The sequence below is a fragment of the Nuphar pumila genome, chromosome 9 (genome assembly GCF_984573655.1).
Source record: "Nuphar pumila chromosome 9, dmNupPumi1.hap1.1, whole genome shotgun sequence".
NCBI classification, from domain to species: domain Eukaryota; kingdom Viridiplantae; phylum Streptophyta; class Magnoliopsida; order Nymphaeales; family Nymphaeaceae; genus Nuphar; species Nuphar pumila.
The window spans coordinates 27516517-27544065 of NC_143257.1; the positions used below are offsets into that span (position 1 = coordinate 27516517).

At 37.0% G+C, this 27549-nt stretch overlaps 1 protein-coding gene across 6 annotated transcripts in view; it reads left to right on the forward strand.

The window, feature by feature from the left end:
• LOC149828524 (isochorismate synthase 2, chloroplastic-like) overlaps positions 1-27549 on the forward strand; it is a 239968-nt gene that overhangs the window by 108791 nt on the left and 103628 nt on the right. The window lies entirely within an intron of this gene.

The window sequence follows — 27549 nt, forward strand, 5'->3', positions numbered from 1 at the left end:
TTATTAGAAGAGTAGCTGTAGTAGAAATATATTTTGTTTCTTGTCATACTCTGTTATTGGATAGTGATATTTATGCTCTACAACATGGAATGAAAAGTTTTTGTGTTGTATATGGTCAACCATGATATGGTCGGTGATGTGGTTTCATAAGGAATGTTGCAATTCTAAGTTGTGGAGAAAAATAACCTATGGGATTTGTGGAGGCATGTCTGTAGCCATATTGGTAGAAATTTGTTTTTCCAGCAGATAATTTTCACAAAAAGCATTGTCTTTGTCTAAGAATGGTTTGTTGTTTTACTTGTTAATCCAAGCCTTGTATGAATAATTCTTGCTTCTCTGTTTTGGGTCTTTTGACCCTTCACAAGAGCTCATCCACAATAGATCGTGTTTGAGCATATTCTATAGAAATGACATGATCTCCACCAGTAAAAAAAAGAAAAAATTTCATATCAGAAGTTTTCTCTGACCATATAAATGTGATAAGGACTTGTAACGACCCCAACTCATCCTCGTTGAAAAGTAAATTTTTTCTTTTTTCTTTTTTAAAACAATTGCGAAAACCAAACCCAAAGATCTGGGGCCTTGCAGACATAACACATTCCAAACCACAAGGGATCTTTGTAATACCCGAAAAATGTAAGCGGTTCTATATGATTTGGGCTTAGGATCCGTTACCTGGATCCATAAGAAACCTGCAAATATGTATTAAAGTATATATAATAAATAACTAATATTATTTATTATAAGAAAAATATTAATTAAAATTGGGTGCGATGGGTCGAATCCACAGTATTATGGAACACATCTCAGCCTCCTCGACCACCTCATCAGCAACAACAACGAGCACAACCAAGCAGTGTCAGGGAGCTGGGTCGAGTTTATGCAGCCACGGTCGATCAATTGACAAAAGGGGATCTCGTTCAAGGTACCATTCTTGTTGCTGGTCAAGCAGCTTTTGCGCTCTTTGATTGTGGTGCTACACACTCGTTTGTTTCAGAAAAATTCGTAAAACAATTGCATATAACTGTAAAACCACTTGACAATGCTTTAGACGTGTATAACTATAATACCCACGATTTTTATCAGATAAATAAATTTAGATTTTAAGTCATTAAGGTGATACACAAATATTTTATTGTTTTAATTATTTATTAGTAATTGGATCTTGGATAACCTATTTGGATCATTAAAGTAAATCGGATTTTAATGGGAAATTTTCTATAACACTTTAGTGAGAATTGGTATAGCTTAAGGCGATGTTCGGATCCACAATATTGCATTTGGATCTTCGATATCAGAATTTCAATATTAATCTGGATCCTTGTATTGAAACCATAAAGATCAATGTACATTTAGCTGAATCCATAATAATTCATTTGGATCCATAGTTCTAAATCAGAGTAGGATCAAAACTTTGGATTTCTGGATCCGAATTTTATTAAAAGGATTGGCGAAGCACAATGGATCTTGGATCCATATTAATTTATGTTAATTTTGGATAACGTAAATGGATCTATATTAACCTATGAAAGACCCACAAGATCGAATCGAAGAATAAACCAAATGTATTAAGAAAATAATATTTTTAAAGCTTGTAATATTTTGAATCCTTAGACAGATCCAAATTGCCCAACTGAGTGGTTTCATTAAAGATTTGGGTTGCGGGTCTCAGTGGTGGCCAAACTGAAACCGTACCCAATTGGGGTGTAATATATATATATATATACATATATATATATATATAAATAAAAATAAGATAATAATAATAATACTAAGTATAAATAAAAATATATGGATCCGTATGGGTCCAAATATCGGACCCAAACCATCGATGGGCCGTAGATCCAAACCGTGGCGAGATCGCGGGTCATGGATCCAGTTGATCCATGCCCCGCACCACACCGTGCGTTAAGTAAAAAGGAAAAAAAAAACGAAGTTAAGTATGGGGGCACTATGCAGGCCCGATAAAATGAGTGTTACCCTAACACAGGCCAAATCAAAAGAGGATGAGGAGGGGGCAATACGCAGCCGCCGTGTGAAGGGGAGGATAGCGGATCCCCTTCCGATTTTCGTGGCACCCTTCCATATCTCGCCTCCTTCCTCTCCCATTTAGCCGAACCCCTCTTCCATCCCTCTCTCGCTATCTCTTTTCTCTCTCGCTCCTCTCTACCTCCCGCACTCTTCCTCTCTCGTCATCGCTGTCACCGCCAGCGACCTCCCTGCAACATTCTCCCCTGTTCGAGCTCGGGTAACATCGCTGCCACCTTCGCTTCTCCTTTTTCCGGCAGCACCACCCAACGATGACCCTCCTCTCGTTACATTCCATTCTCACATTCGTCGGTGAGCAGGAGTTCGGCTGCACCCAGATTCACGGCAGATCGAGAGGGGAAATCAGCAAACAAGGTAAGTTTTACTGTGATTTCACATATCTACTGAGTTTTCAAGCATGTTTTGGATTTGCCATAACTCCTAACTCGAAAAATTGGGGTTTTGGGTTGCCGTGAATCCCCAAATCAAAAATTTGGGATTTAGGGTAGGGTTTTACTGTGTTTTTGCATGGGTACTACGTTTCAAGCATGCAATGTGGGTTTCACTGTGATTTTAGTGGATGCCCTAAATTCCAGGTATGTAGTGGGCTTGCCGTGAGCGCCAAATCAAAAAAAAAATGGGGTTAGGTTTGCCGAAAATCCCAGATCTTCGATTTATGGATTTCGGATTTCTGAAAGTAGGTTTTCTAATGATCTTCATAGGAGTATCCTGTTTTCAAGCATGACATGTGTTACTGTTAAAGCTATCAACGTTTATTTTGAGGATTTTTGATTAAAAGGCAAGTTTTCCATGTTTTGCATGATTATCGGCCATCTACGGGCTGTTTTTATTTATTTTAATGATCATTTGAATTGCATTTCTATATTGTAATAGCCCAGCAACATGGATTGAGCTTGCGTAGATGTTATAGTGTTTTAAAATGATGAGGCTGCTATAAAATATATAAATATAGGGGACGGGTTGTATTATGTATGACTCCTGTGTGATTGTTACATTCGTGCACTCAGTGAAAAAGAAGAAGAAGAAAATTCCCTTAGGTTAACATCGAAGAACCCCTATCGTTATTGTGAATTCTTTTTTTTGTTGTTTTGTGTTAACTAACAACAAGAACAGATGGTTACATTTTTGTATTTGTTGATTTTTCAGTATTGAGATTTATGGCAATAAAACCGACTGTTGTGTATGCTCCTAAAACAGGGTCTGTGTGCATACATTGTTAAAAGTTTTTGTGAAGTATCGATAACAACAACGCATGATTGTGTTCTTTTACAAATACTTCCTGTTTCCGGTGTTAAATTCCCTGACAAAGAAAAGAAAACAGTTGTTGCAGTCAGTGTCTTCTATATTACATTCAAGGAAAACATATATATATATATATATATATATATATATATATATAACAGAATTTTCATGTTACAAGTAGCCAGTATCTTCTGTGTAAATTCAAAAGAAAAGAAAAGAAAAAAAAAACATCACTCACCGGAAGGTTCACATAACACGTTGTTTTAATGGTTTTCGGTGTGATAATCTAATGGTTAAAATCAGTGAATTGTATATCCTCCGAAAACATGAGTTGTGAAGTTTTTTTAACCTCATATTTCATAACAGAGGGCCAATTAGTGTGTTTAGTCATTTCACATTCTATGTTGGTCCTATACTAAATGGAAATAGATGTGAAATCCTGTGGTAAGATGAAATTTATCTTTTCTTTCATTCCAAATTTTTCTTTATTTGACTTAGATTCAAAACTCTGAATTTAAGATTAGAGGTTCTGACCCTATGTTAGGTTTTTGAGATTTACCTGCGGTTGTTCTTTTGTTTAACAATTGATGAGTATTAAGTTTTGTTTGAGTTAAGTCACAGCTATTAGTACATTGAGGATACCTATGCATACTGCATAATAAGCATGGAGGATTCATGATACACTGCGTCTGAACTGTATACTGCCACATAAACTGTTGCATAAAAATATATTCCTGTATCGGTTTATTATTGCATTCATTAAACTCATATGTTGATTTTTATGAGATGCTATATCTTTAAAGTTATAGGATGTTTATCAATATTATGTAAATTGCTGAATTCCTAGTCCTGAAAAGTGGGAATACCCAACAGAAACTAGAGCTATGAGTATGGATTTCTTACAGAATTTCTTTTGCATAATACATGCTTTTATATTGTACCAAAATCATGTTGTAACAAATGGTACTTATACATGCATGCAAATGTTTCTAGTTACAAGTTACATTATGTCTTGCATTTACAAGGGTTCTGATTATGCCATAGTTCATGCTCATTATGTTTAACCTTGATTAGTGATCAACATGTAAATAAATATCTCTGAATATATTTCCATTTCAGGGTTGGTATAAGTATATGTCTTGAGTTGTTTGGGAAACCCTGCCTAATGGGCAATATGGGTTGAATACCCGATACGAGTATTTGGGCTATTAGCCTGTGTGTTATGGCAAGAAAAATGATGAAAACTTAATCATAAAGGTTGTGCGACCGACTGGTTTAAAGGTACCCGGGTCTTGGTACTTTACAGTTTAAAGGTACCGAAGCATTTAGAATAATGATCATAATACTGATAAGAAACTTAAGTTTAATTGTTTGGGGAAAACCTTGCCCAAGGGGCGATACGGGTTAAGTACCTAATGTAGGTACGTGGTCTGGTTCAAGTATATTGGTAAGGAAATTAAATAATAACTTTTGTGCTTGACTGGTTTAAAGGCACCGGAGCACTTTGGGTGGGTTATGCAATTAATATGACAAAGGATTGGGACTGTTCTATGCACCTTGGTAAAATGACTAAGATTGAGAATTCTACTACTATGATAGTAGAAAGAAGTTGAGGAAATGCCCCATACTTCGGGAAAATAATTAAATGAAAAGATTAACCCACTCAGATTCGGGCTTACCTTGGAAAGGGTAGGTGGTACAAAACTCTAGGGACATGTGTTTAGTTTCGAGCGTAAAGCGACTCGTTGGTCCCAGTCCTCAGAGTTGGGGGACTCGGACTACCAAATGTGTCCTAGGTGGTAGTTCCATGTTATTCTGCATAAGTTAGGGATGCATCCTGTTTTGGTTTTGGCCTTTGGGAGTTTCTCTCGGTCACTGGCCGCTCCCTTGGGATTTCAGTCACAGTTAGAATGTTCGGGTTAATAAAACAACTTGGAATAATATACCCCCGAACGTTCTCTTCTGTGATGGTTGCCTTGGCCCGTGTGTACCCGCGGGATAGGAAAAGATAAACATCAATTAGAATATTTTAAGTATCACAATGATTGAAATTACTAGGGAGACATGTTTATATTCTTCCAGCATGTTCTGAGCTTGTGATGAAATGAAATACTGAAAGGTGTAGATATGAGATAATTGAATTCATACTGTGGTTGTTACATGACTGATATGCATGTTGCTGCTGTTGCACAGTCCGCTTTACTTGCTTATGTATATGTCTGTTATAGTTATTGCATAGTCTGCTTCACTTACTTTTAAGCATTCAATGGAGTCGGTGGCCATGATATATTTAAATGCTGCAAATGATATTACCTTATCATGAAATGAATTTCGTACTCCTGCAATGGTTGATTTGGTCTTAGTAGTGTTCATATATTCTAGCTAGAAACTTAAATTAACAATATGCAGTAGTTTAGTAATGTTCATATTCTCATGTTATGTTTTATTGTCCGTAATTAAACAAATCCCTTGCATATTTGTTACTTAGTATATTTGCCAAATTCACAGTAATTCCTACTTAGACGTGATAGTCTAATTCCAATCAATTTACTATTTTTCAGGTAAAGAATAGGGTTTATGAGCGGCTGCGGGATGAGGCATCAGATCGAGATTTTTGGATTTATTGTTCTAGGGATAGTTTGAGTTCCTTTTATGATTTTAACTCTGATGATTTTCATTGATAAATGGAATGAAATAAATGTGTTGGGTTTTCTCTCCACCGTAATGTCTCAAAATACTTAACCCTATATTATTTCTTGTTTTTGCTGTTAAAAAAAAAAATCCTCTTAAATTTGGGTTAAAATTTTGTGGAGTTATAATTGGTATCAGAGCTTGGGAACAATAAATCAAAGATCACGATCGTGCCACACCTTGTAAGCGCTCTGTGAGTATAATTTATTTTGTTTTGTTATTGGTCATGTTACTTATTCTTTTGTGATGCTCATATTAGCATATAAGTAAATTCACGTTTACAATTGATCAATTTTGACCTGTTAGGTGAATGACACATCACTTCTACAAATGATTAGCGTTTATGTTGTCGACTTATCACGCCAACAAATAATTAGTGTCAACCTACTAGGTGAATGATGTACTACGCCTGCATTGTTTCATTGTAGATGACCGTATTATGATTGACTGAATGGATCTATCATACTCGTATAGCATGATTGATGTGTGTATTAGGGACACTTGACTAAATTTCTTAGTAGATATGTGCGTGTGTTTCATGTCGAAAGAATTGAATGTGATTTGATGTAAGAATTATCAATGCACATGAAATGAAGAATTGATCTGAATGTCTCATATACATAGATGATTGGAATCCTATCTGCATAACTCGAACTAAGTAGAAGTTACGTATCTTAAGGTTTAGTTGATTTTCGATATATAAATGAGCACATGGTATAGAACTCATGCTTCGAGGTTAAATTTGGAAAATGCCATGTTCCTGGTGGCAATGATATGATACATAGGATAATAGGCTTTTGCATGATATGATTGAAATGCCACGTGATCTGAAATTTTGAAAGCATGCGATATATGCTTAAGTTCAATAGTGAACTATGATTCATGGAACCTTATTGGTGAAAGGTGTGATTTTATGATTTATGTACCAGATGAAGTAATGATGCATATTGATGATATATATGCTTGTGCCCATATTGGTGGCTACCGACCTTGAGAGCGGTCATTTGTAGTATCACTACTTTGGCACCTATTGAGGACCTTTTCAGTAAAGGATTACATGTGAGGGTGTGTATGACCAAGATCAAGTAATCCGGCTAAAGCTGTAGATCTCCGTGAGGTAATACATTGTCCAAGAACGGGTAGCCGCAAAGACGGTAAATTCCTGTGAGGAAGTGTACTATCCAAGACCGGGTATACCATCTAGGGCGGTAATTCTGTGTGAGGTTGTGCATTTCCTAGACCAAGTGATCCGACGTGGATCTTGCTAATCTTTAATTAATAAAGAGTTATGGTAAATTAGGAGAACTTGTTGTGATGAAATGAAATACTGAAAGGTGTAGATATGAGATAATTGAATTCATACTGTGGTTGTTACATGACTGATATGCATGTTGCTGTTGTTGCACAGTCCGCTTTACTTGCTTATGTATATGTCTGTTATAGTTATTGCATAGTCTGCTTCACTTACTTTTAAGCATTCAATGGAGTCGGTGGCCATGATATATTTAAATGCTGCAAATGATATTACCTTATCATGAAATGAATTTCGTACTCCTGCAATGGTTGATTTGGTCTTAGTAGTGTTCATATATTCTAGCTAGAAACTTAAATTAACAATATGCAGTAGTTTAGTAATGTTCATATTCTCATGTTATGTTTTATTGTCCGTAATTAAACAAATCCCTTGCATATTTGTTACTTAGTATATTTGCCAAATTCACAGTAATTCCTACTTAGACGTGATAGTCTAATTCCAATCAATTTACTATTTTTCAGGTAAAGAATAGGGTTTATGAGCGGCTGCGGGATGAGGCATCAGATCGAGATTTTTGGATTTATTGTTCTAGGGATAGTTTGAGTTCCTTTTATGATTTTAACTCTGATGATTTTCATTGATAAATGGAATGAAATAAATGTGTTGGGTTTTCTCTCCACCGTAATGTCTCAAAATACTTAACCCTATATTATTTCTTGTTTTTGCTGTTAAAAAAAAAAATCCTCTTAAATTTGGGTTAAAATTTTGTGGAGTTATAATTGGTATCAGAGCTTGGGAACAATAAATCAAAGATCACGATCGTGCCACACCTTGTAAGCGCTCTGTGAGTATAATTTATTTTGTTTTGTTATTGGTCATGTTACTTATTCTTTTGTGATGCTCATATTAGCATATAAGTAAATTCACGTTTACAATTGATCAATTTTGACCTGTTAGGTGAATGACACATCACTTCTACAAATGATTAGCGTTTATGTTGTCGACTTATCACGCCAACAAATAATTAGTGTCAACCTACTAGGTGAATGATGTACTACGCCTGCATTGTTTCATTGTAGATGACCGTATTATGATTGACTGAATGGATCTATCATACTCGTATAGCATGATTGATGTGTGTATTAGGGACACTTGACTAAATTTCTTAGTAGATATGTGCGTGTGTTTCATGTCGAAAGAATTGAATGTGATTTGATGTAAGAATTATCAATGCACATGAAATGAAGAATTGATCTGAATGTCTCATATACATAGATGATTGGAATCCTATCTGCATAACTCGAACTAAGTAGAAGTTACGTATCTTAAGGTTTAGTTGATTTTCGATATATAAATGAGCACATGGTATAGAACTCATGCTTCGAGGTTAAATTTGGAAAATGCCATGTTCCTGGTGGCAATGATATGATACATAGGATAATAGGCTTTTGCATGATATGATTGAAATGCCACGTGATCTGAAATTTTGAAAGCATGCGATATATGCTTAAGTTCAATAGTGAACTATGATTCATGGAACCTTATTGGTGAAAGGTGTGATTTTATGATTTATGTACCAGATGAAGTAATGATGCATATTGATGATATATATGCTTGTGCCCATATTGGTGGCTACCGACCTTGAGAGCGGTCATTTGTAGTATCACTACTTTGGCACCTATTGAGGACCTTTTCAGTAAAGGATTACATGTGAGGGTGTGTATGACCAAGATCAAGTAATCCGGCTAAAGCTGTAGATCTCCGTGAGGTAATACATTGTCCAAGAACGGGTAGCCGCAAAGACGGTAAATTCCTGTGAGGAAGTGTACTATCCAAGACCGGGTATACCATCTAGGGCGGTAATTCTGTGTGAGGTTGTGCATTTCCTAGACCAAGTGATCCGACGTGGATCTTGCTAATCTTTAATTAATAAAGAGTTATGGTAAATTAGGAGAACTTGTTGTGATGAAATGAAATACTGAAAGGTGTAGATATGAGATAATTGAATTCATACTGTGGTTGTTACATGACTGATATGCATGTTGCTGTTGTTGCACAGTCCGCTTTACTTGCTTATGTATATGTCTGTTATAGTTATTGCATAGTCTGCTTCACTTACTTTTAAGCATTCAATGGAGTCGGTGGCCATGATATATTTAAATGCTGCAAATGATATTACCTTATCATGAAATGAATTTCGTACTCCTGCAATGGTTGATTTGGTCTTAGTAGTGTTCATATATTCTAGCTAGAAACTTAAATTAACAATATGCAGTAGTTTAGTAATGTTCATATTCTCATGTTATGTTTTATTGTCCGTAATTAAACAAATCCCTTGCATATTTGTTACTTAGTATATTTGCCAAATTCACAGTAATTCCTACTTAGACGTGATAGTCTAATTCCAATCAATTTACTATTTTTCAGGTAAAGAATAGGGTTTATGAGCGGCTGCGGGATGAGGCATCAGATCGAGATTTTTGGATTTATTGTTCTAGGGATAGTTTGAGTTCCTTTTATGATTTTAACTCTGATGATTTTCATTGATAAATGGAATGAAATAAATGTGTTGGGTTTTCTCTCCACCGTAATGTCTCAAAATACTTAACCCTATATTATTTCTTGTTTTTGCTGTTAAAAAAAAAATCCTCTTAAATTTGGGTTAAAATTTTGTGGAGTTATAATTGGTATCAGAGCTTGGGAACAATAAATCAAAGATCACGATCGTGCCACACCTTGTAAGCGCTCTGTGAGTATAATTTATTTTGTTTTGTTATTGGTCATGTTACTTATTCTTTTGTGATGCTCATATTAGCATATAAGTAAATTCACGTTTACAATTGATCAATTTTGACCTGTTAGGTGAATGACACATCACTTCTACAAATGATTAGCGTTTATGTTGTCGACTTATCACGCCAACAAATAATTAGTGTCAACCTACTAGGTGAATGATGTACTACGCCTGCATTGTTTCATTGTAGATGACCGTATTATGATTGACTGAATGGATCTATCATACTCGTATAGCATGATTGATGTGTGTATTAGGGACACTTGACTAAATTTCTTAGTAGATATGTGCGTGTGTTTCATGTCGAAAGAATTGAATGTGATTTGATGTAAGAATTATCAATGCACATGAAATGAAGAATTGATCTGAATGTCTCATATACATAGATGATTGGAATCCTATCTGCATAACTCGAACTAAGTAGAAGTTACGTATCTTAAGGTTTAGTTGATTTTCGATATATAAATGAGCACATGGTATAGAACTCATGCTTCGAGGTTAAATTTGGAAAATGCCATGTTCCTGGTGGCAATGATATGATACATAGGATAATAGGCTTTTGCATGATATGATTGAAATGCCACGTGATCTGAAATTTTGAAAGCATGCGATATATGCTTAAGTTCAATAGTGAACTATGATTCATGGAACCTTATTGGTGAAAGGTGTGATTTTATGATTTATGTACCAGATGAAGTAATGATGCATATTGATGATATATATGCTTGTGCCCATATTGGTGGCTACCGACCTTGAGAGCGGTCATTTGTAGTATCACTACTTTGGCACCTATTGAGGACCTTTTCAGTAAAGGATTACATGTGAGGGTGTGTATGACCAAGATCAAGTAATCCGGCTAAAGCTGTAGATCTCCGTGAGGTAATACATTGTCCAAGAACGGGTAGCCGCAAAGACGGTAAATTCCTGTGAGGAAGTGTACTATCCAAGACCGGGTATACCATCTAGGGCGGTAATTCTGTGTGAGGTTGTGCATTTCCTAGACCAAGTGATCCGACGTGGATCTTGCTAATCTTTAATTAATAAAGAGTTATGGTAAATTAGGAGAACTTGTTGAGATTAACTGATATACCCAGTTAGAGATCAATAGATTTGGCTTTAGTTATAGCAGAATTGGATCATTATTGATTTTAGATCTTGATACAATGTTATGTTTATGTCTTTCGTGGATATATGAGCCATTCTGTGAGAGAATTATGTCTTGAGCGAAATCTCGATTGGAGATAACTAACCGTGCAAAGCCTTGAGAAATAGGAATAAGTGGAGGTTAGTTAGGATAAAAAGTCTGTTAGAAGTAGCAAAGACAAAAACAACGATGTGGTTATGATAAAATAAAGAAAATTCCATCCAATAATCTAGAACAAGCTAAAGGAATAACAGGTTGTGTCTATCATTCGTGACTAAACAAGTAGAAAGTAGTGAACATACACTCTAACTGTCTGAGGTTAAGACTTTTCTGTGATTTAGTATATTTTGTCATCAAAGAAATCATATATGAATTTTTGTCAAGACCAAATTTTAGCTCCAAACTTCTCTTAGAAAATCATGGTGTGTTGTCCCGATTTTTATATATTGGGATATATGTTAGGAGCTCGCACACATACGTGCATCCTTGCCGATACCAATTTCCTCAGACTACGATCTCCACGGGAATCCTGTAATGAAATTTCGAGGACGAAATTCTTTTTAGGGGGAAAGGATGTAATACCCACGATTTTTATCAGATAAATAAATTTAGATTTTAAGTCATTAAGGTGATACACGAATATTTTATTGTTTTAATTATTTATTCGTAATTGGATCTTGGATAACCTATTTGGATCATTGAAGTAAATCGGATTTTAATGGGAAAATTTCTACAACACTTTAGTGGGAATTGGTATAGCTTAAGGCGATGTTCGGATCCACAATATTGCATTTGGATCTTCGATATCAGAATTTCAATATTAATCTGGATCCTTCTATTGAAACCATAAAGATCAATGTACATTTAGCTGAATCCATAATAATTCATTTGGATCCATAGTTCTAAATCAGAGTAGGATCAAAACTTTGGATTTCTGGATCCGAATTTTATTAAAAGGATTGGCGAAGCACAATGGATCTTGGATCCATATTAATTTATGTTAATTTTGGATAATGTAAATGAATCTATATTAACTTATGAAAGACCCACAAGATCGAATCGAAGAATAAACCAAATGTATTAAGAAAATAATATTTTTAAAGCTTGTAATATTTTGAATCCTTAGACAGATCCAAATTGCCCAACTGAGTGGTTTCATTAAAGATTTGGGTTGCGGGTCTCAGTGGTGGCCAAACCGAATCCGTACCCAATTGGGGTGTAATATATATATATATATATATATATATATATATATATATATATATATATATATATATATATATATATATATATATTATAACGCCCCAAAATTTTAACCCAGATTTTTGAGGATTTTTTTTTTCTTTTAAAGCGGAAACAACAAATGATTACAGGGTTAAGCATTTCAGGACGATACAGGAAAGTAAAAGCAAACCACACCATTTATTCTTATTTCAAAAATAATAGAATCAGAGTTTTCACATCATAAGTCTCAAAATAAAACTTTCCAATCCTAAAGAAAGTAGTGCCGCCAGGAAACAAATAAATCCAGTCATGGTCAGCGCCTCATCCTGCTTCGCCCCTGGGCTACTCTGAGCCTGAAAATGATAAAAATTATAGGAATTAGACTACCACGTCTAAGTAGGAAAACTGTAATTATTCTTGCAAGTAAATCATGTGTCAGGTGTGATGTGGGTGTTGTGTTGGAATTTCAGTCTAAACATAAACACATAGGGAATTCGATGCAATAGCAATAATAGACATATATCTAAATAGAAAGGTAGATTATGTAACAGTTTATACTTAAACACAAAAAGCTTTTTTCTCAACTACATCAATTAAACAAGGTATTAAGCAATTAAAACAGAACTTACGCTAACATGAATAACATCTATATAACATCCATAATATGAATTCAATTAACTAATATATGCACAGTTTAGGATGTTGTTTTATCATAAGCACCGAATATACAACATGATGAAAAAGTAAACAGTTGTCTCTTTAATGACTCCAACACAGTGATACCTAACTGTTCTAGTTAATGTTTATCTTTTCTTATCCCGCGGGTACACACGGGCCAAGGCAACCATCACAGAAGAGAACGTTCGGGGGTATATTATTCAAGGTTGTTTTATTAACCCGAACATTCTAACTGTGACTGAAATCCCAAGGGAGCGGCCAGTGACCGAGAGAAACTCCCAAAGGCCAAAACCAAGACAGGATGCATCCCTAACTTCTGCAGAAGAACATGAAACTACCGCCTAGGACACAATTGGTAGTCCGGGTCCCCCGACTCTGAGGACTGGGACCAACGAGTCGCTTTACGCTCGAAACCAAACACATGTCCCCAGAGTGTTGTACCACTTACCCTCTCCAAGGTAAGCCCGAAACTGAGTGGGTTAATCTTTTCATTTAGTTAATTTCCCGAAGCATGGGGCATTTCCCCAACTTCTTTCTACTATCATAGTAGTAGGATTCTCAACCTTAGTCATTCTACCCATGTGTATATAACAGTCTCAATCATTTGTCATTTTAATTGCATAACCCACCCACAGTGCTCCGGTGCCTTTAAACCAGTCAAGCACACAAGTTATTATTTAATTTCCTTACCAATATACTTGAACCAGACCACACAGCTTCATTAGGTACCTAACCTGTATCGGGTAGTCCAATCTGTCTTGCCCATTAGGCAAGGCACATGTCTAAAGATTGCAGCGTACACCAAGTTATGTGTTGAATCGACATCCAATATGTAACAACTTCTATGTATGCTCAGCATAATTTATTATCATGTAGGATCTCACTATGACAATTCCCAACAAACCTGGTAACTACCAGTATCTTCAATAGTTAACATGAGTTATCATAAGCATGCCATATCTCCCAACATAATACATAGACAAAAATAGGCTAACAGGAGTTTACCTAGACAAGTTAGGGTTTATGTAATGGAATAGTGTCAATCGGCCAGCATAATCATGCTATATTTTACAGGATGAAACCATTAGCATCAGTCAACATAAATTATGTTATGTTTAACATAGGTTTACATAATAATTTAATCAACATAGGCTAATTATAACTATGCTAAGTTCAACATAACTTTACAGACTAAACCATCAATATTGAGCAATAACAAGAATATCAAGTGGGTGATCAGAATTAGCATGGAAGACTTATAATCACAAAGCAACAGCTGTACCAATCGGCCAGCATCAACATGCTATATTTTACAGAATGAAACCATTAGCATCAGTCAACATAAATTATGTGATGTTTAACATAGGTTTACATAATAATTTAATCAACATAGGCTGATTATAAACTATGCTAAGTTAAGCATCATTTTCCAGAATACTTTAACTATGAGAAAGAAACTTATGAGACTGTGACATATAGAATTTCCCCCAACATCATGCATACAATTATACACTCTTATACATGGTTTCAAGTACTCAGACCTGATCACATCTAACAACTAATAGAAAACTACGGACTTAATAGAAAACCCCAAATTAACGTATTGCTCTAGTATTATAACCATCAAAATAGCATAACATCTCTATACTGTCATACACTTAGAGATTTGTTATTTCAACAAAACACACATTCCTAATTTACTATTTTAATATGTCAATCATGCAAACTCACCATTTCCTGTTTAAAACATGTCCCCAATTCCGATCAATAAATCATGAATCATGCATATACAAGATGGAAACATGAATCATCCCACATTGATTTATCACAGTTCCTAATACGATTTATTCAGGAAAGACCCAAATCCATTTTCTATAGAACACCCTAAGAGTTCAAACCCTGACTATATGTATGATTCCCGGAAATTTCTGAAGTTTACCTACTTTAATGATACACAAATGTCATCACTGTACACATGTAATCCGAGGAATTCAATTCTGATAAAAATGAATAAAGTATGGTTACCGGTAGTTAAAACATAGGTATTTAGTCTTAATAGCATTTAATAACAGCATATTAATCGAGAAAATGACCGGAAGGAAAATCTGATAACCATTGTTATGAAATCTTAAATGAACCAGACTCAAGGAATCGGCTAACCTGTTATAAGTAAATTTTTATTATAACAGAATTTCTATTATTTAGGAACCATTTCACATTTTAACAACTTGTGCATCATAATGGCAACTCATATAACTAAAACTCCTAAAATGTATTACAGTATACAAAATGATTGCAGCAATGATTCAACACAATATCAGATCCTAATTTGACACAGTCATGCACATTTTCAGACTTGGAAGGATTGCATAAAAACCCACAGACCAAGGTCAAGAAAAACCTAGTTCAAACTAAGGTTTTTGATAAAAAAAAAAGATAGAGTTTTCCATCAAACTTTCGGTCAAAGTATCTAATCCTAGAATGAAGCAAAACACCCAATCGGTGAGAAAAACACAGTTTTCCTCAATCTCCGATCTTATTGACTGTCCGGCAACCAAAACCCCCCCTTAAATCAGTCGTTTTGGGTTTTTTGACAACCCACACCCCACCCAATCCATGATCGACCTGAAGAAACATTAGAGAAACCCTACCATTTTCCCGGTGAGGTTGTTGCGGCAGCTACGAGAGGGGTCGGTCGGCCTGGACAGCACCACCACCGGCGAGGTTGGCTCCTCACTGCAAGGCCTCGAGCTGCGACTTGGGATTGGAGGGAGCTTCGAGGTTTAGAAAGGTAGAAAAGGGTGAGAGAGAGAATGGGACAACGAGAGAGGGAGAAGGAAGGGGTCGGGGTCCTCCTTTGTAGGTGGGTGTGTAATGAAATAAGTGGAAGAAACCAAGAATGCTAAAGCATTCACTATGTCCCACACGGACAAGTGCAACAAGCACAAGAGAGAAAATCCACTAAGGGATATACAAAGGGCCTTATAAAAAGGCTACACACATGAAAAATAATATCACTATTATTGAAGAGGAGCTCTCAAGAGCAATACACCATACATGGGGGGTTCCCCCTATTTATAAGAAAATGAGACTAAAGGGGCTCCCAATAGAGTCGTTGGGAGCCCCCAACGGTCACATATGTGACCGTTGGGGGCCCCAACGACTCCATTGTGGGGCCCCTTTTCGGTATCCAAAAAATACAAAAATAAAAATAAAAATAAAAAATGGTGAAATAAAAGAAACAAAATAAGTACCCCTATGGGCTACTTTGTGAAATGACCATAATACCCCTATCGGGTATTATGGTATTATTACATATGTTTTAACACCCCCCTCAAACTTTACGGGGGAATGACCGAAAGTTTGCCAAGGAGGAACAAGAAGCGAGGAGCAGGCAGAGCTTTGGTGAAGAAATCAGCAAGTTGATATTCTGAAGTGACATATGGCAATGTTACTGTCCCACGAAGATATTCATCACGTACATAATGACAGTCCATTTCAATATGTTTCGTCCTCTCATGGAAAGTGTGGTTGCTGGCAATGTAGATGGCACTTTTGTTATCGCAACAAAGCTTCGAAGCCCCGGTAATTTCGACTCTCATATCTTGAAGAAGACTTCGAAGCCACACCAGCTCCATTGTAGTAGTTGCCATAGCCCTGTATTCTGCTTCAGTAGAAGACAATAAGACTTTCTGCTGTTTCTTGCACCTCCAAGCCATTAGCGAATCTCCTAGGAACACACAAAAACCAGTAGTTGAGATTCGATCATTTGGGTTTCCTCCCCAGTCCGCATCAGTATAAGCTAGTAAATCTAAGGAAGAGTGTGAGGATAGGAATAGCCCTTTAGTCAAAGTATTTTTAATATATCGAATGATCCGGAGCACAACACTCATATGCACAGATGTAGGGGCATGCTGAAATTGGCTTGCAGAGTGCACAGCATGAGCAATATCGGGCCTGGTGATAGTCAGATAGGTGAGGGAGCCTATGAGTTGCCTGTAGGGCGTAGGATCATCCAGCAGAACTCCATCCTCCAAACGTAATTTAGCATTGATAACCTCGGGAGTTTCTGTGATCGTCGCGAATTTTTTCCCCCGTCTTCCCTTCCTTGCGGAAGAGAAAAAGGAAGGAAAATGCTTTCGCGCTTCAAACTTTGACCGGATTTTTGGAAATTGTTTTGAAATACTCGCCTCCGTTTTTGAAAATTGCGGGAAAATCCATGGGATGGGGCTCGACCTGTCGGTACGAGGTTCGACCGTTCCTGCCGCCTTTAACAGGGGTAATCGAACCAAGGACCAAAATTGTGCTTGACTTAGCGAAATTATCAAAGTTATGTTCTATCCTAAATGCACAGAGAATTCAGGCATGTGCTATGAGATTTTGGAAAATGCAGCTTGGGAAAATATGATGTATGCTTGGAAAATATTTGGAGTTGAAAAGATTCTCTCAAGAAAAAGCTGAAAGTCAATTTCTCAGGAAAAATCATGTGAAAATGGGTTTTTGAAATCACGGGAAAGTTCATGAAGTTGTGGGAAAATCATGAATGGTTGAAAATCCTGGGAAAATGGAAGTGATTCTTGAGAAAAGGGTGAACCTTTGAAAAGGGAAACACTTCTTAGGAAAACTAGGACTTTGAGAATTTTCTTAGGAAAATGATGGAAATCTCGAGAAGATGGCAACAAATTCTTGAGAAAAGATGAATAGTTGAAGGAAAATGTTTGTCAGGAAAAGCTTCAAGTTTTGAAAGCTTTCTTTGGAAAATGATTGAAATTCATTGGAAAATTCTTTGGAGAGAGAGAATTGAAACTTGGGAAACTGAAATCCTGAGAATTTTGGCCTTGAAACACTTGGAAATTGAGTTTGATCTTTGAGGAAAATTGGAAACTTCTTTTGAATCTCTTAAGAAAATATCATTTTCCAGGGAAAACTGTGGAAAACTTGTCTTTGGAAAACCGATTTTGGAAAATCCTTAGAGTTTCTTGAGAAATTGATTTCTTGAGAATGAAGTTTTCTTGAGAAAATCAATGATTTCATGATGCAAATGACATGAGTGAATGAATGCACTTTGAAAAGATTTTCTAAGAGATTTGTTGGAAAAATGTGCATTAAGTCAAGATAAATCCTTCACAAATTCTGACTGTGGCCATGAATATGTTCAGAATTTAGTTGATTTGATGCACATGATTTTGAAAACTTTGGAAATATGATATGCATTTTAAGATAGCCTAAGAGTGTAGGCTCAATGTGACTAGTAGAAAGATGACGGATCTGGGTCTCGTCCATATTCCGACTAGGGCCGTAAATATGGATCCCACCGAGTCCATCAACTCCCTAAGAGTTGGTGCACGTTCCATTCGTGAACATCCATAGTGCTTTTGAAATAAAATGCGTGAATCACATAAACATGATAGTACATAAATTCAAACTATATGATATGCATCCTAGTCTAAGCAGGAAATTAACTCTCTTATTCCAAAATTTACATTATTACATCACTAAATAAAGGAAGTAAAAGAAATTTGCAGACTTCAGCTCCTTCTTTTGATTGTTCCTGCCAAACTTGAAATAGGGTTAGCTCAGATATGTGGGTTTTTCCAAGATTTTCCAATAATATTATGAAATTATTGGATTTAATTGGATATAAACCCTATTCTCATGCTTCCTTGATATTTGAAATGACGTAAATGCAGGAAATTCAGTAGAAAATAGTTTGAAATTCGGAATGATGGTCAAAATGACCAAAATACCCCTAATTATAAAGTTATACATTTAAAATCAGGGTTTTTTGAAGGAAAACTTGGTAAAATTGAGATTTTGAAGTTCAAATTGAATCAAATGATGATGAAATGCAGTATGACATGCTGCTAAACACATTAGGACTGTAAAATCAGAATTTGGCATTTTGCAATTTATCCAAAATAACGAATTTCGCCTGTTTTTCATTTGGATCCGGGTCCTGCGGGACCCTGTTTTGGTATTATGGCTAATCCGAACCTCAAATGGATTCCAAATTGCACCAAATTCGGTATGAAGCATCTACTTACTCTGATAAACAACCTAGAATGCTAAAAATCACAAAATGATATGATTTAAATGCTAAAATTCAAAGAAAGTCCTAAAATGGTGGATTTTGCCTATGGGTCCGAACCAAATGCAATGCCTACTATGATAATGCAAGATTTACACCATGGAAACTTCTGATATTTTGCAGACTGCTAAAAGACCCAAAATGGAACATTTTTTGTTTTTACAACCTCGAGATTTGAGCCATGGTGAGTTCGGCAACAGAGATTTAGTTCTGACAGAGGTAAAAATCACCCTAATCTGATGTAAAATGCAAAAAAAATAAAACAGCCATGGAAATTTATGAAATTAATCAAAGCTACTCACGACACCTACATGAACAACTTTCATGTTCATGACTTTGGCATTTGATCAACGGAAACACAGATAAAAATATAACTATTTCTGCCTAAATCAACAGAATAGACAAATGTAGCAAAACAGGGGACTGACAAAAAAAATCCGAAGCAGGGGCCAACACTGTTTTAAAAATTACAGGCTTTCAGATGCAAACAGAGGACATCTCGGACACAATTTTCACTTTTTACAGTTTTGGACTTAGAGCAACACACAAAGAGAAACCATAGCCCTAAATCGATCCAAGATCTCAAAGGCCCAAATTAGGCTCTGACACGTGTCCCGAACTCTTGGATTTTTGTCAGACATTAAAAAATTTTTAAAAAATCTGAGAAAATCATGTTAAAAACTAAACATTCTCCCGAGTTCAGAACATCTTTCGGATCGAAAATCGGATCTCCCATGAGGGATATCTCGATTTTACAAGTCGGCAAATGATTTTCAAAACGCATCCCGGGTAACAAAACCCGACTTGCCATTTTGAATGTTTACCGCAGTAAACAAATTCAAATGCCTTTGAATTTTTGGCAAAATTTCAGAGACACCTCATGGCGCATTCCGTGATTTTTTTGGGATTTTTAATAAAAAATAAATGCATGAAATGACGTGTGGACTGACTGACAAAAACAGAGACCTATTGAAAATAAGCAGAATTGAAATAAATGCTAAATTAATCCTAATTAATTCATGAAATGTACTAAATGAATGAAATAAAATGCAAATTAAACCTAGCTAACTACATGAATGTTAAAAATCATCAAAGAAGCATAATTAAACGTTTTATATATGTCGTTTTATGAGAATAGCTCAATCCATCTCTCGGATGAGCTCTTTCTTCAAACGACTCCCGAATCGGATTATGGAATTACATCAAGGGGAAAAGAAGTGCACCTTGCTTCGTTACGCAGCGTAGAAGCTCTTGAAAGGGGCGGCTATCGCGAGCTTCCTTCGTCCTTCGCTCCGAGCTTCGGATGGTTCACCAAAATCGAGCTATGTTTGAATCGGATTGGCCACTGCACGAACTTTACTCCACCTTCTCCAATGAGCCAAAGGGGGCACGATTTCCAAAGTTCAAAATCAGATTTTAGGAAGGCTAGCTCGGATTTTCAAGTTCACAAAAATGGTTCCCAAAGATGGTCCCCTCCCCCTGGGCGTGGAGCCTTGTTTTTATAGATTTTCTGAAAATTTTTGAATTTCAAACAGGCTCAATCTGAGCCCTCCATGTGGCGCCATCTCAGGGGGTGCCATCTGGGGGTTTGAAATTCGAATTTGGCTTTTGCAGGGAGCCCTCAGGTGGCGCCACCTCATGAGGCTATTTTGATTTTTGAGAAAAATAAAAAAATGAAATTTTTGTGGGTGAGACACCTCAGCAGGGGGAATTTGGAATTTTTCAAAAGTTTGCTTGATTCTCTCTGCAGGGAACTCCCAGAAGGCGCCACCTCAGAGGGTGTTCTCTTGGAATTTGAAATTCAAACTCACCTTTTGTAGGGAGTCCTCAGGTGGCGCCACCTCATGGTGGGCTACCTTTATTAAAAATAAAATAAAAAATAAAAATGGAGCCAAGTGGAGTCCTGGAATGGTGCCACGTCAAAAGGTGTTTGACACATGTCAGAAGGTCAGAGCAGTGGGCTCAGAAGGCGCCCCCTCAGAGGAATTTGAATTTTGCTTTTTCTGGTGAAAGGAGATCTGGACATGTGGCGGACAAGTGTCAGCTGTCTGGAGAGGCTTTCTCAAATGGCGCCACCTCAGGGGGAAGTTTGAAATTCAAATGGAGGTTGGCCCTGGAGGAATGGAGGGTGGACATGTGGCGCCACCTCAGGGTGGCTCCTACAATGCCATGTGGCAAGAGGGAAGAAAAGGAGGGAAAGGACATGTGGCGCTCTCATAGGCCATCTGGGAAATCAGAGCTCAGGATTTTCGCCACCTATGAGGAGATTTGAATATTTGAATTTTAGTTTTTCTGAAGAAAGCAGAAAACGACACATGGCAGTTGCTTTTTCTGAGGAAGTGAGAGCTTGACACGTGTCCTCTGCAGGAGACACACTCCAGATGACGCCACCTCAGAGGAGACAAGCCTACCTTTTCTGTAGGAATTTAGGAGTGACACGTGTCTCCTACTTTTCTGAGAAAAGTAGGGAGAGACATGTGTCAGGCTACTTTTCTAGAAGGAGTAAGAGGTTAACACGTGTCCCCTGTAGGAGACACACTTCAAGTGGCGCCACCTAAGATGAGACAAGCTCCACTTTTCTAGACAGGACAACCTATGACACTTGGCATCTCCTGGTGTTCTTGGAATGACACATGGCGCTGGATGGATAGGGTGGATACTGGCAGATAAATGGGATGACATGTGGCGGCTTCTTAGGGTAGCCCTCACACTGACACTTGGCATGGAAATGGGAGGAGAGAGAAAAGACAAGTGGCACCAATCCAGGGGACAAGGCTCCTATATTTTTGGGTTTTTTTCAAAATTCAAATTTTTCAAAAGAAAAGCTTGTGTGACACCACCTCAGTGTGGGTCCCACATTGCTTCTTTATTGAAATAAGGATAAAACAACGAAACCTCTTTTTGGATTTTTTATAAAATCTGGACTAATTGGTAAAACAGGAAATTTTGGAAAGAGTTGGCCCCTGTAGGGCGATTTTGTAAAAGAAAGATATTTGAAATTGTCAAAGAGGGCAAAATCTGAGGTGAAGTGACTGAAATCCATATTAAAAACTATCCAGATCGTTTTCCTAAAAAAATATTTTGAAATTCAGAGCCCTGGGGGTAAAATGGGAAGAATTGATAATTTTGAAGACCCAGGGTTTTGAAATCAATTTTGAAAAGGGTAAAAATTCTAATCTGGATTAAAAATTTTGAAATCAAGAGTTCTGGACCTCGAAATGACATGCTGTGCAGTGCAGTGATTTAAAATGCTCATGCAATGATATGCAATGTCATGTCTTATGAAATGCAATCTTGAACTAAGACTTGGAGATGTCTGTCTCCTGTCAGGAATAAAATTTTGAACATCTGAGCTAAAAATAGGGAAATTTTGAGAGTTTCAGATGAAATTTGAACTTTTGCAAGGTCCGGGCTCAGAAAATGACCATTTTGCCCTCCAGCGATTTCAGAGGCTGGATGATGATGCTTGGTGGAACTGTCGAGGAGGTGAGTGAAAATTTGGGGTGTTTACAGTTTCCACCTTTTTATCATCTGAAATCCCAGATTTGGAACATATGTCTGCAGCAAGCTTCATCTGTGACAATATGTACCCTCGAGGAGAGTATGCAACTTCTATACCAAGAAAGTACCTGAGAAAACCCAGATCAGACATATCAAAATTATGTTTTAACATATTTTTAACTTTAAGAATACCGCTTTCATCATTGCCAGTGATGATCATATCATCAACATAAAGCAGAAGGATGATGATACTATTACCTGCATGTTTAACAAAAAGAGCAGTGTCAGTATAACAGGAGCGAAATCCCAATTGTAACATGATAGCACTAAATCTATCATACCAAGCCTTAGGGGCTTGTTTAAGACCATATAAGGCTTTTAATAACCGAAGGGTTTGACCTTGGTTAACACTGATTCCCGGCGGAGGGTCCATATATACTTCTTCATTCAACTGACCATTAAGAAAGACATTTTTAACATCTAATTGGAATATAGGCCATTTCTTAGATGATACTACCGCAATTAAAGTTCTAACGCTTGTCATGCGAGCCACGGGAGCAAAAGTTTCCTCATAATCGATGCCATATTCTTGTGAGTATCCCTTAGCAACTAATCTAGCTTTATAACGCTCTAGGGAACCATCACTTTTTGTTTTGACTTTGTAGACCCATCGACATCCTATAGCTTTCTTATTTGGAGGAAGGTGAACTATTTCCCAAGTTTTAGCTTTATTTAAAGCATCTAGTTCAACTTTCATTGCTTCAACCCAATGAGGTATACTTTTTGCTTGATTATAATGGGAGGGTTCATAGTAAGAATGCAAGGCTATAAGACAAGCTCTATATTTAGGTGAAAGAGTTTCATATGAGACAAACCTATTAGGTGGAATTGATTCTCTAGAAGAACGCCTAAGGGAGGTTTCTTCTAGGGGTTCATTAAGCCGCAAGAATTTTTCTAAAGCACTAATAGGTTGGGCTTCCTCACGCCGAGTGTATACTTGAAGATTGTCACCATTAGTTGGTGATACATCATTATCATGAGAATCATGAGTATTTTCTAAAATTTCCGGATGACTCAAAGAGTCATCATTTGAATCTTCTAAAAGATCATTGATAAACATATAATCAATTTCATTTGATTTTTCCAATATGTCAAATCCATTTTCATCTTCTAAAAAGGTTACATCTTTGGAGACAAATAACTTATTGTTTTTATGATCAAAGCATCTATAGCCTTTTTGATTTTCACCATATCCTAAAAATACACATTCTATTGGTTTAGGTGACAATTTATCTCTTTTATGTAAAAGAACAAAGCATTTACACCCAAAAATCCGAAGACGATTGTAGTCGGGTGTCATATTAAAAAGTTTTTCATAAGGAGAGATATTATTCAATTTTGAAGATGGCATCCTATTGATTAAATAGGTGGAAGTTAACACGGCTTCGGCCCAAAAATTTTTAGGAATATTTTTAGAAATGAGTAAGGATCTAGTGGTTTCCAAAATATGCCTATGTTTTCTTTCCGCTAGACCGTTTTGTTGAGGAGTTCTTGGGCAAGATTTTTTATGACAAATGCCATGTTGTTTTAGATATGATTGAAAATCATTTGATAAGTACTCTCCACCCGAATCGGATCTAAGAATGGATATTTGACTTTGAAATTGATTTTGAATTTTTGCATGGAATTCTTTAAAGAAGTTAAAAACTTCCGATTTAAAGTTAAGGAAATAAATCCATACATATCTAGTATAATCATCAATAAAAGTAACATAATATGAATAACCACCTTTAGATAGAACCGGAGATGGCCCCCAAACATCGGAATGCACCAATTCAAAAGGTCTTGTTGTCACAAAGGATCTAATAGGAAAAGGAGTAGACTTCATTTTGCCAAAAATGCAATCTTTGCAATTGATATCTTTTTCTTTACAAAACTTGTGTCCAAAAGGAAAAAGATACATTTTAGAGTAACTTGGATGTCCAAGCCTTTTATGCCAAGTTTCAATATTTTTGTCTTGGACATAAGTACAAAATGAGGTATTTGGAAGCATTAAATTATCCATAAAATAAAGGTCTCCCTTCCTATGGCCTTGCCCAATCCGCTTCCCGGACCGGAGATCCTGCACAAAGCACCCTTGGGATGAGAAAGATATTTCACGTCCATGGTCAGCTATTTGAGAAACGGAAAAGAAGTTAAGATTTAATTTTGGAACTATTCTAACTTTTGGAACAAGGAAATTTTGAACATTTTTAGAATCAAGAGTTCCAACACCATTTATTTTGAGAAAAGTTCCATCGGCCGTAGAGACACAAGACATTTTTGAATTGGTGTGCACATTGGTTAATGCATTTTCATGAGGGGTCATGTGAAAAGAAGCTTCGGAATCTAAAATCCAAGAGTACGTACCGGGAGGTGATGATGAGGCAATGGCGGCACCGGAGGTGGAAGAGCCAAGGAGATTTGTCCAAGAGTATCTTTGAGATCCTCGTTCTTGCCGTCATCTTCTTTGGTGGTGGATTCTTCAACGGAAGCCACCTTTGGCTTGAATGCTCCATTAAGCTTTGGGCAAACGGGTTTAATATGTCCCGGCTCATAACAATGGTGACATATAATCATTTTTCTTCCACCACTCCCTTGCTTACCAAAATGAGGTGGTTTGTATGTTTTAACATGATTGTCGGGTTTAGATACGGCAAGAACTTCCTCTATGCTTTTACCCATGCTATGCCTAGTCTCTTCTTGAGTAATCTCGGCAATAGCTTCTTCTAAGGGAGGAAACGTGGATCTATGGAGAAGTGAGGATCTCACTTGTTCAAATTCGGGACGAAGCCCAAATAAAAATTGAAACAATCTATCTTGTTCCATTTGTTTTTGTCTTAGAACCACATCCTCCATAGATACCCATTTAGGCTCTAAAAGAGCCAATTCATCCCACAAAGGATTTAGAGCACTATAGTAATCTTGTATGCTCATGTCTCTTTGTTTTGTGGTTCTTACTTTTTCTTGCAAGAAATAAGCTCTTGCAAGATCCTTTTGGGTAAACATACCCTTCATAAAAAACCAAGCTTCATTTGCCCGGCGGAATTTTGCGATATTTGCACATACCTTAAGTTCGACATTATTCATAAACCATGCTAGGATTTTTGCATGGTTGCTCTCCCAATCTTCCATTTGATGATTATAATCTTCAATGGCCTTGAGACGAGCATCGCCTTCAAGTGCTTTCTCTTGATCTCCTTCCATCTTTGTGAGCTTAAGTTGGGGTTCCGGAACGGTTCCCATTACATAACCCCAAAGCTTCTTGCCTTTGAGATTATTCTCCATTGCGGATGCCCACATCATGTAATTTTTTCCATTGAGTTTGAATGATAGATCGATCTTGACTTCCATAGCTACACAATGAAGATGTGAGAAAGAAAAGAAGTAGAGAGAGAGAAGATTTTACCTTTAGTAGATCTTATGGCTATGATACCATGTAATGAAATAAGCGGAAGAAACCAAGAATGCTAAAGCATTCACTATGTCCCACACGGACAAGTGCAACAAGCACAAGAGAGAAAATCCACTAAGGGATATACAAAGGGCCTTATAAAACGGCTACACACATGAAAAATAATATCACTATTATTGAAGAGGAGCTCTCAAGAGCAATACACCATACATGGGGGGTTCCCCCTATTTATAAGAAAAGGAGACTAAAGGGGCTCCCAATAGAGTCGTTGGGAGCCCCCAACGGTCACATATGTGACCGTTGGGGGCCCCAACGACTCCATTGTGGGGCCCCTTTTCGGTATCCAAAAAATACAAAACTAAAAATAAAAAGAAAAATAAAAAATGGTGAAATAAAAGAAACAAAATAAGTACCCCTATGGGGTACTTTGTGAAATGACCATAATACCCCTATCGGGTATTATGGTATTATTACATATGTTTTAACAAGGTGGCCCCCCGAAAAGGAAGGGAAGCACACCCTCCCGGCGGCTGCGGGGTGCTCCCCCACCTCCCATCATCTTAGGTGTTAGGGTTCGGCTGAACCCTAACACCCGTTATCGCAGGGGAGAGGGTTTCCCCTCAAAAATTTATCAGGCAACCCATATCGGGTTGCCCCCTTATTAACCCCTCTTTACATTTAACAGGGTGTGGGTCGGTCCGGGTCCGACCCACGACCCGAAATGCTGGACCCAAATTTGATTTGGGTCCGGGTCGCTTAACCAGCAGTGGACCCAAGAGTTGGATCCACTTGGGTCCGAACCGTGGATTTGAAACATCTAATTTCTTAAATATTTATATATATACTATTACTAAAATACTCTAATATCCGAAATTTTCTTTTGGGTCCAATAACGGATCCTAGGCCCAAATCCACATAATTCTTAAGTTTTTAGTGTAAAATTTGTGGTTCTTACATCCTTTCCTCCTAAAAAAAAAATTTCGTCCTCGAAATTTACTTGTCGGTGTTTACTTGAACAGCTCGGGGTATTTTTCTCGCATATTAGCCTCTGGTTCCCACGTGCTTTCATCGATGCCATGGTGTTGCCATCTCACCTTAACGAGAGGAATGGTCTTTGATCTCAAGACTCGCTCACTTCGTTCCAATATCTTCACTGGTTTTTCTTCCATGGTTAGGTCTTCCCTTATATCTACGTCCTCATATTGGATGACATGCGACGGATCTTGAAGATATTTTCTTAACATAGATACATGGAATACGTTATGTATCTGAGCATACTGAGGGGGTAGGGCTATACGATACGCTGTTTCTCCAACCCGTTCCAAAATCTCAAAAGGTCCGACATATATGGGACTCAATTTTTCTTTCTTACCAAAACGAAACACACTTTTGGTGGGTGATACCTTCACAAAGACTCGATCCCCCACAT